This window comes from Cervus elaphus, chromosome 25 (genome assembly GCF_910594005.1).
Source record: "Cervus elaphus chromosome 25, mCerEla1.1, whole genome shotgun sequence".
Classification (NCBI taxonomy): Eukaryota; Metazoa; Chordata; class Mammalia; order Artiodactyla; family Cervidae; genus Cervus; species Cervus elaphus.
In genome coordinates this window covers 9,031,672-9,041,366 of record NC_057839.1, presented here as the reverse complement: position 1 = coordinate 9,041,366, position 9,695 = coordinate 9,031,672, and the positions used below count along the sequence as shown (strand labels likewise).

Below are 9,695 nucleotides of genomic sequence, written 5' to 3'. Positions count from 1 at the left end.
AAATAAGAAAGAAATGTCCCAACTAGTCAATAGCAGGGACTTAGTTGAAAATGATGATATATTCATTTAACGCACTACCACACTACCATTAAAAGTCATTGTTTAGTTGCTAAGTCGTGTCCTACTCTTTTACAACCCTATGGACTGCAGCCTGCCAGGCTCCTCTGTCTGTCCATATGGGATTTCCCAGGCAAGAATACTGGAGTGTGTTTCCATTTCCTTCTCCAGGGGATCTTCCCAATCCAGGGATCAAACCCAGGTCTTCTGTTTGGCGGGAGGATTCCTTACCACTGAGCCACCTGGGAAAAGTCATTGTGGTCACACCATATTAAGTGAAAACATCCAGTTGCAAACCATTAATATAGTATGCTCTCAGCTTGAAAGTACATTAATAAAATCCATTCCTTTTTTTTTTTTTAATTCCACAGACGTTTATTGAGCACCTATCAAGTAGCAGGAGCAGTCCTAGGCATGGAGTACAGCAGTGACTATAACCCGAGGGATGCCTGCCTCTGGGGGAGGGGTGACAACAAAGAACTAGGGAACACAGGGCTGCAGATGGTGGTCAGCACAGTGGGAGGGCAGCAGGGGGAGCGGCAGAGGCTTGCCCAGGGGAGCTGCTCCCCAGTTAAGGAGGAGGCCCCAATACCCGAGGGGTCTGGGGGGAGGCACTTGGGGCCTCCTCACCTGCTGCTCGGCGCCCCCTGCGCCAGTCCATTTCTGCCCAAATCGCACAGGCCTGGGAGCAACCCAAGGCCATGACTTCAGCCCAAAGAAGACAGCGGTGGGAGGGGGGACCCCTGTTAATCCCCACCCCAGCAGATAGGTGGGGCTGGCCTTTAGGCCTTGGGACTTTGGTGTGCAGCTAAAGGCACTTGAAGCTGCCTGTGGGGTCTGGGGGTTCCCAGAGGTCCCGGTGATGGCACAGTGGGGGCCCCAGGCACCAGAACGCAGTCTCCCCGGCAGGGGAGGGGGCAGAGCCGCGTTCTGGACCGCAGCAGCCTTCTGTCAGGAGCCTCAATAGTCACCGCATCGCGAGGAGCTGCGGCACACACAGAGGGCTGGCTCCCGAGGACACGGGCAACAGCGCTCAGCTTCAGGCTCCTATACCAGCAGCTCGTGAAGGGCACGCTGAACACCCACACACAGGCGGTGCCCAGGCCCACGGCCCCGCTGACCCTCAGGTGCTCCTGGAGGAGGGTCTCCAGCTTGGTGATGCAGCCGCCCTCCACTCTGTAGATGTTGGGGGCTGGTCTTGCAGCAGCTGTCGGGGACCGCAGGTCCACCTGCCTGGCCCAGGCGGATCCACTCCCTGTCCTGCCAGTCCTGCAAGCTGTTGCTGCCACAACAGTAGAACTCCTGCTGCAAGCCGTCCACAGCGCTGCTCACGCCTCTGTGGCCCGGCTGCGGGTACCCCTTTTCCATGGTGTCCTTCAGGTTCTCCTTGAGCCCTGCATTCAGCTGCTGATAGTAGACATAGGCTAGGACTCCTGCAATGATCTCCAGCAGAAAGTTGATAAGGAGAAGGACACAGTACAGACGTAGCAGGTTCCTCTGTTCCTTGAAGACTGCAGAGCAGCCCAAAATCCGTCACCATGACGACAGGGCCCGCCACCACCAGGATGCAGGCTGTGGCCAGGCAGGTGCTCCAGGCCAGCCGGCTGATGCCGTCACGCCTGAGGGCCAGCGTCCAGGTGCCCACGGCCCTGCCGGCCAGTCCAGCCAGCCAGAAGAAGCAGTTGCAAGTGAAGAGCAGGTGCTTGAGACAGATAGTGCCGCAGGTAGTTGTCGACTTCTCCCTGAATTCGCCCATCCTGGGGCCGGCAGGCGGGGAAGGGGCTGGCTGGTGGGGAGGGCTCCTCTGTAAGCAGGAAGACGGAAGTTCCCACCTAAGGAGGCGCCACTAGAAGGCCAGGGACAGGTCACAGGTCTGGCTCAACCAGCCCTGCGTCCGAGTCCGGCGGCGGGCGGCGGGGGCCCCGGCTCCGAGCGCAGAGAATTCGTAGCCGGCCTCGGGCCCGGCCCGCGGCCAAGGACGCGCGATGCAGGTCACAGCAGAGCTCGCGCTTGGGCGGGACACCCCCTCGGGCGAGCCCCTGGGGTCCACCGGAGGCGGCAGAGGCCAGGCGGGCTGTGGCCCCACTGTGGTCCACGCCCTCTCCATTCACTTTTTTTTTTTTTTCTTCTTCCACTGTGCAACCCGCTTCAGTGCCTGCAGCCTACTGGCAGAGGCCAGGCAATGGTTCGGGGTCGCGTTTGCTCTGGCATGGGACACTATGAGAGGCTCCATTCACTTTTTAAGTAGCTAAGGTGCTGTGTCCCAGACAATATTCTGAACACTTCCGTGATGGAGGGCAACGAGGTGAGTGTATTGTTTGGGAGGCAGTCAGATGACAAACATAGAATATGTTCGAGAATAAACAAGGCAATTCCTGAGAGTAGTACAGTGCCGTAAAGAAGATATAAGATGGGCTAGTTTAGACTGAGGGACAAGGTAGGGATGGTCCGAGGAACTGACAGTTTGATCGCCTCCCGCATATTGAAAAACCTCTGGTCCTGAGGATCTGGGGAGGAGCATTTCAGGCGGAGTGCTGAAGGCTTTAAGGACAATGCAGCTGGAGTGTTAGAAAAGAAAATAAAGGAAGAGAAGTAGTGTGTGAGCCTGGAGAAAAGAGGTAGGGGAGAGTCAGGCACACGCAGGATAAGTAGTCTGAAAGCCAAGGTGAGGTTTTACAGGGAGTTTGGATTTTATTCTAAGTGCAATGGGACACTGCTGGGTTTTGTCAGGCAATGATTATATTTACATTTACATTTTCGTAGCCAGAAGGAACTACATCAATGGGTTAATAGAGACCATCAAGGGGTAGAGGGGAAATGAACAATTTTTTCTTTGTTTCTGTGTGTTTTTCTGTAACGCCCAAACTTTGACAACTAGAAACAAACAATAATTTCTCTTTTAAAAATCATGCACCAGAGAGCAATGCAAGCTAATGGCCACCATTTACGTGGAGCCATTTACAGGAAGAAAAGTCTTTTGCCATGTCATCCCATTGCATTTTCACAATAACCCCATGAGTTAAGTCAGACCATTCGGAAGGCCTAGACTCTAGCAGAAAATGTCAGAACTGGGACCAGAATAAAGTTTCTACAGCCTTTGCCCAGGCTGGCTGATTCTGCCACACAGTGAAGTTTCTGGAGCCCTTAGATCTGCCTTAGATGCATCCAGATACCCAGAGGCCCCAGGAAGAAGTCATGAGATTACTGCCCCCTACCCCCTCCCTGTCTGAGGGAGAGAAGGGAGGGCACAATGCCCCCAATTGTACATGGCTAGTGCAAGAGCACGTGTGTGCAGGAAGAGGGGTCTTGCCCACATGGTAGATGCTCCATAAACATTTGTTAATTAGTGAAATGACTTGCTTTCAAGAAAATGCTGCTTACTCTTGGGAGGTGGTTTAGCTGACTTCACAGTTCATTAGCTGTGTGATCTCAGGTTACTTATTCTACCCTCCAAGCCCAGAGTCATCTTCTGTAAGATGAAGATAAAGCCTGTACTCACTCATCTCTGTGAAGTGTGATAGTTGGGGGCAGGCTCTAGAACCAGACTGCCTGGGCTTGAATCTGCTTCTACGCAAGACCTCAGTTTTCTCATCTGTAAAATGTGAGTAATAATACCTGTCTCCTAGCACTGATGTTAGGATTAAATGAATGGATGGAGAACTTTGAAGAGGTCGTAGCACATGGTATGCTCTCCTTAAATGTCAGATAATATTAGCATTAGCATTATAGGGAGTTTGCATCAAGGGAGAAGATTTCGGAAGCACAGAACTTAACACAGGGTGCCAATAAGGCTGCTACTGACTTTCTACCACCATGCCTGCCATGATCACTGTTTCAGTGATTTTTCATAGGAGGCATATAAATTCACCAGCCACCCTTTTGTTTAGAAAGGAGACCCCTTACCCACCAGGAGGTCCTTTGCCAAGTTAAACAATAGATCTACTCTCTCTCATCTCAGGAGGTTTATCTGTTCAAGGTCATGGGAAGAATCCTCTGACATTTTCCAGGGTCTCTGTCTCTAATTCATTTAAGGAGCCACTTTTTACATTTCAGGCTTGACATTTGCTGAATGACATGAATGGAGCCTGCTCAGGTGAGCAGCCTGGGGTCACAGGACCTCTGAGCTCCGCCCCTGTTTTCAAGCCTCAATTGTTTGAGGACCACCAATAATTGTGCAACAGCTGTATACCCCTGGTCTACTGGGTCTCCTCTTCCCTCATTATTTTTCTTGAATTTGTCTCACATTCAAAGCTCAAAATATGTTGCTTCTAAAGGGAAGCATACTCATTACTATAAATGGAAAGCCACAAATAGAAGCTACTCATAAAAAGAAATATTATGCAAATGAGGCAGTATTGCTGAATTCTAGAGGAATAGGGTCGCCCATTGAAGACTCTAGGCTCATGAAGCCTTTTAGATGTTCATTTAAATGGGAGATCTGGAGAGGTGTGACAGACATTAGTGCCCCAGTGGGAGTCTTCTTGGTGTAATAAGGATTGAGAAAGACTTCAAAAAGGAAAAACTCTCTAACCACCTGATTCTATCTTTTTATTTCTGCGTCTATTCACCTCCTGGAACTTTCTCGTCTGCTAGGGGCTCCCTTCTACGCTGTTCAGTTCTTTACTGAGAAAGGTAAGGCGTGAACAGCCCATTCTGTGCGTCTCACTTGTTAGGTCTCTTTTTTTTTTTTTTTTAATTTATTTTATGTTTTTTGGTGACACCTCAGGGCATGTGGGATCTTAGTTCCCTGAACAAGGATCGAACCCACGCCCTTCCCCACCCCCCCATTAGGTCTCTTTAGGAAGGTTCTTCGCCCTCTCTGAGACGCCACTGCCATGCTTTGCTTAGTTGTGTCTGATTCTTTGTGATTCCATGGGCTGGAGCCTGCCAGGCTCCTCTATTCATGGAATTTTTAGGCAGGAATAATGGAGTGGGTTGCCATTTTCTACCCAGGGATCAAACCCACATCTCCTGAGTCGCCTGCATTAGCAGACAGATTCTTTACCACTGCACCACCTGGAAGCCCCTCTCTGAAATGAGGGAGCTGGATTAGAAACATATTCTTCTCAGATGATTTTCAGGCCCCCAAACTGTGCTTGGCTACCCATCCATGTTTTTCCCCTGCGGACAGAGCAGGAGTGAAACCCCCCTAAGGATGGTCTCGTGGAATAGTTCAGGTCCCTGGATCTCCATGAGAAGCAAAGAAGTGTGATTTGCCACATAGTCACGAATGAATGTATGTTTCCAGAGGAGTGCATTTTCTGCATTTTGAACTGAGCAGATGGCTGTGTTTGAATGAAAAAGGAAATAGCCAAACCCCCCTCTGCCCAGACTACGCCCTAGGAAGAAATGACAAAATGACTTCAGGTTTCATCCCCTCATTCAGCAGCCCCTGCAAAGGTTTCCTTCATTAGAGATCCTGGTAAATGCTGCTGAGGCATCGCTCCTAAATGATTTCTCCCTGCTTCTAAATTGCTTGGAATCTGCCGCACCTGTGTGTATTCAGATTCTTCAGCCTGGCGTGTGCACCCCTCCTCAGTCTGGTTCTAACCTGCACTTTCAGTTCTGGCTGCTGGAACGCCCCTTCCTTGAACCTCCTGCTTCGGGCAACCTGGTTCCCTGGCACAGAGTAGGTGTGAAAAAACGTAATTTAAGAAAAGAATTTGTCTTATGCTGGGATGCCTCTACAGTCCTTTTCAACATGATCCTTTCTTGAGGGTCAGGGACGAATGGTTATTGAAAACTTCCTGTATGCCTGCCGTGGTGGGGTGACCACAGTCTCAATTTGCTGGGGATTTTCCTGATTCCGGCACTGGCAGACCAAGAACCAGGAAACCCATGTGACAAAGGCAAATCAGGTTGGTCGGTCACACTGTGTGTGAAGACTGCATGTGCTCTCCCTCCATGGGACCTCCGGCACAGTGGGGGAGGAGACAGTGAACAAATTATCCCACAGAGAAAGAAGTCATTACAAGCCATGGCGAGTGCAAAAAGAAGGCAGCCCCAGGACTTCCCTGGTGGTTCGGTGGTAAAGAACCCACCTGCTAATGCATTGGACATGGGTTCGATACCTGGTCCAGGAAGATCCCACATGCTGCAGGGCAACTAAGCCCATGAGCCACACTGACTGAGCCCGGGTGCCCTAGAGAAGTCCCTGCAGTGAGGAGTCCACACACAGCAATGAAAAGAGGCTCCCCGCTAGCTGCAACTAGAGAAAGCCCATGCACAGCAATGAAGGCCCAGCACAGCCAGAAGTAAATTAATAAGAAGGCAGCTGTGAGCTGACAGATGTGGGTACGAAAAGGAAAATGCAGGGTCCCAGCCCTGGAAAAGCTCCTGGTTACAGCTAGGAGAGAGAAGGATACACAGCTTGTTTAATGTCAAGTACCAAGTGTAATGGATCAGAAATGCACACTCCCTTTTCCCTGTTCACAATGCACCATTTCTATTTTAATTGCAGTTTCAAGCATCAGAAACTCACTGGTAAATTAAATAGATAAACATCAATCAAAAGGGCATTACAAGGAAAAGCTGAAAAACTAGGGGGCTTTGAAAGAGAGAGAAATGATGGTTTCTTAGGGAGCTGAGAGAGTGAAAAAATATGTCAGAACAAAAGAACATGCCTTGTTCCATTTCCATTAGAAAAACTGACTCAAGCCATCCTCTGCCCGTGGGTTTCTCTGCCCAATATTCTAATTCCAGTAAGAAAGAATTTGATAGCCAAGCCTGGGTCTCATGCCAACCCCTTGGCTAGGCTAGGGCGGCTACCATGATTGGAAATCCACCAAAATAGTTTGTGATGGGGGCCTGGGGAGTGGGGTGGTTGCTAATGGCAACGGAAAAGCCAGGATACTGGGAAGGTGAGGGCCTCAGTCACCTGAATTCCTCTTAGTGAGGCGGTCCAGATACCGCCTGCCCGAGGCCTTCCTGCACTGTGCTCACTGCCTTCCAAGGAGCTCTGCTGGCCTTATGTCCAGAATATCCTGTTCTGTTGTGATCATGGACAGCCCCATGCTGACGCCTGCCTCCAGCTGATGGCACCTTGGCCATGCCCACCTTAGAGTGTGTGCTGGGTCCGTGGGCACAGCCTGCCCATTTCCTGGCGCAGAGCTGTGCTCCTGAGGACTTTCGAGAGAGTCCTAAAAGAGCCCACTGCCCTGACGATCCCACCCGCCTTCCCCCCGGGCCACTGTCCCTGAGCCAAACCAGCCTTCTCTCTGCTCCTCACCCACTCAGCCTGCTTTGCTATCCCTTCTGCCCATTTGTCTGCTTTGCTGATCTCATAGCTCAGCAGTTCTGCATCAGGGAGATTCTGTCCTCCAGGAACATCTGCTGACATCTGGGGACAGTGTCAGCTGTCACACTAGAGAGCAGGCTGCCACCAGCATCTTACGGCTCGAGGCCAGAGATGCTACTAAATGCCTCGTAAAGCACAGCACAGACCCCCGACAGACCCCCAACAGAGAGCTGTCAGGCCCCACACGCCCTCGGGCTGAGGCGGAGGAGTCCAGGGGTGTGGCTGAATGCCCACGGCTCTGCTCAGAAGTCCTCCACGCCAACAGGCCTTCTCTCACCATCTACCCGTGTGTCTCTCTCTAGCCCCCTTTTGTATTTTCCTAAAATGATTGTGTCTGTGTATTCAGTTGCTTATTTGGGGCCTGTCTCCTGTACAAAAGGGTCAACTCTCGGAGAGCGGGCCCCCATGGGCCTTGCTCCCAGCTGGGGCCCAGCCTGGAAAGCAGCACGCGGCACCCTGTGGGCTGCCCCACAAAAACGTGATGAGTGAATGTTTCACAGAGGACAGTGGCTCCACCTCCTCGAAGAGCAGAGGTCAGAGCACTCGGCTATGAAGCCCAGCCCTCCTCAGACTGGCCATCTTGGGATGCATTTGAGTTTGTTTATTTCCCCAGCCAGTTCACATTTAGCCTTTGGCAAGTTTCTGAAGCCTCTTGTGACTCAGTTTCTGCATCTGTCAAGTGGGGCTATGTTTATTAGCTCCTTCCTTGCAGAGACGGTGGTGGAGATGAAATAAATTAACCCACAAAACACTTAAGAACATGCCTGACTCAGAAGCGCCTTAGTAAATGCCATCTCTCATCATCATCATCACAATGACTTGGCCAGAGTAGGCGGTGGAGATGACAGAATGGGCTCTGGGGCCCTCCCAGAAGATTAGGGGATTAATGCAGCTTGCAAAGCCAAAGCTGTCCCCACTTGGTTTTGCCAGCTCCTTCTCTGTCCATGAAATAAACCAGATGAAGCCTTTATCCATCTCTTGTTTTGAGAAGGAGGCTATCAGGAACTGTGGATTTGATGTGGCAGATGGTGCTGTCCTTGAATTATGAAACCAAAGGAGGAAATTAAAGTGCTCCATTGCAACAGATATGGGCCAGAAGGGGTAGAGGGCAGGGCCTGAGCCACAAAGGAGAGTGAAGGAGGTGTTTTATCAGCTGGACAATGGCTATTCCTAAGAGTAGCTGGAGTCCTGGAATAAGAGATTTTATAGCCTAAAATCATTTGAGACTACTTTCTTCATTTTATATAAGCAAATGAGGCCCAGGGAGGGAGAGTGACCCTCGAGGTCACATAGCCAGTTAGTGGCAGAGCAACCCACACCTCTTGTTTTGTTGATCAGGGTTATGTTTTCCGTCCCAGGCCAAGACCAGGGGCAGCCTCTGTCCCAGGGCGTCCAGACTTCGAGCATCTCTGCTCTGCAGAGACTGGGGTACATGTACTCCATGTCTCTCCCCAGCATACTCATACTCCCAGGGGAATATGAGCCAGAGCTCTGGAACCCTGTCTGGGTCTTAGAACCTCAGTTTGCTTATCTGTAAAATGGGAATAATAATAGGCTCTATCTCACAGGGTCACTGTGAGAATTTGGTGAGTTACTATCATATCAAGCATTTAGCCATGGGCTTGGCACATAAAATGCTCTGTAAAATGTTGGTTCTTATTATGGCTCCAGAATCGACTAGGGTCTAAAGGCCCCGAGGCTGCAGGCCCCTCAGAGGCAGTGCCCATCTACAGGATATCCTTTGTCCTCTATGCCGTGCCAGGCAATTATCACCTGCCAGGACCTCAGTAAACGGTAGTGGCTGACAGCTGGCCCCCTCAGAGACCCCCATTTCTCAATGGGTACAACAGAGCACCAGGAAATGCTGCCAGCAATGCATGTGACTTCGGTCACTAGTTTAGACTGTAATCGTAAACAGATAAAGCAACCCTCCTGTCCAGGAGTGAACCAGCCTCGTGATGAGAGCAGTGTTTGTTTCCCATCCTTCCTCGGCAGGCAGAGTGGAATCTTTCCCCAACTCACTGTGGGCTATTTGCATTTAAATTGGTTTTCTCTCATTATAGAAATCTCTTAAGTCAGCTGCAGTTTCCATTTTCCCCGGCATCAGCCTGGAAGCTCCATTTCTTGCTTGAGGGTCCCTCATGCCTTCCTCCGTCTCACAGACAGTGAGATGTGCTCACCTGTTTTCATCATGGACACCAGATAGCCTGAGAAAGTTGCCTGAATCCCAGGCAGGCTTGGCATGTTTTTCCCAGGAGAAGGTGGAGGCTGAGGAGGGACTGGAGGATTCTGGCCCCTGCTCTTGCCGTAAGGAGACCCTGGGGGCTTCATCTTCTGCACC

At 50.8% G+C, this 9,695-nt stretch overlaps 2 pseudogenes; both read right to left on the bottom strand.

Moving 5' to 3' along the window:
- Positions 1-839: 839 nt before the first annotated feature.
- Positions 840-1,977, bottom strand: LOC122683508 (annotated as a pseudogene).
- A 212-nt stretch (positions 1,978-2,189) lies between these two features.
- Positions 2,190-2,344, bottom strand: LOC122683989 (annotated as a pseudogene).
- Positions 2,345-9,695: the final 7,351 nt, after the last annotated feature.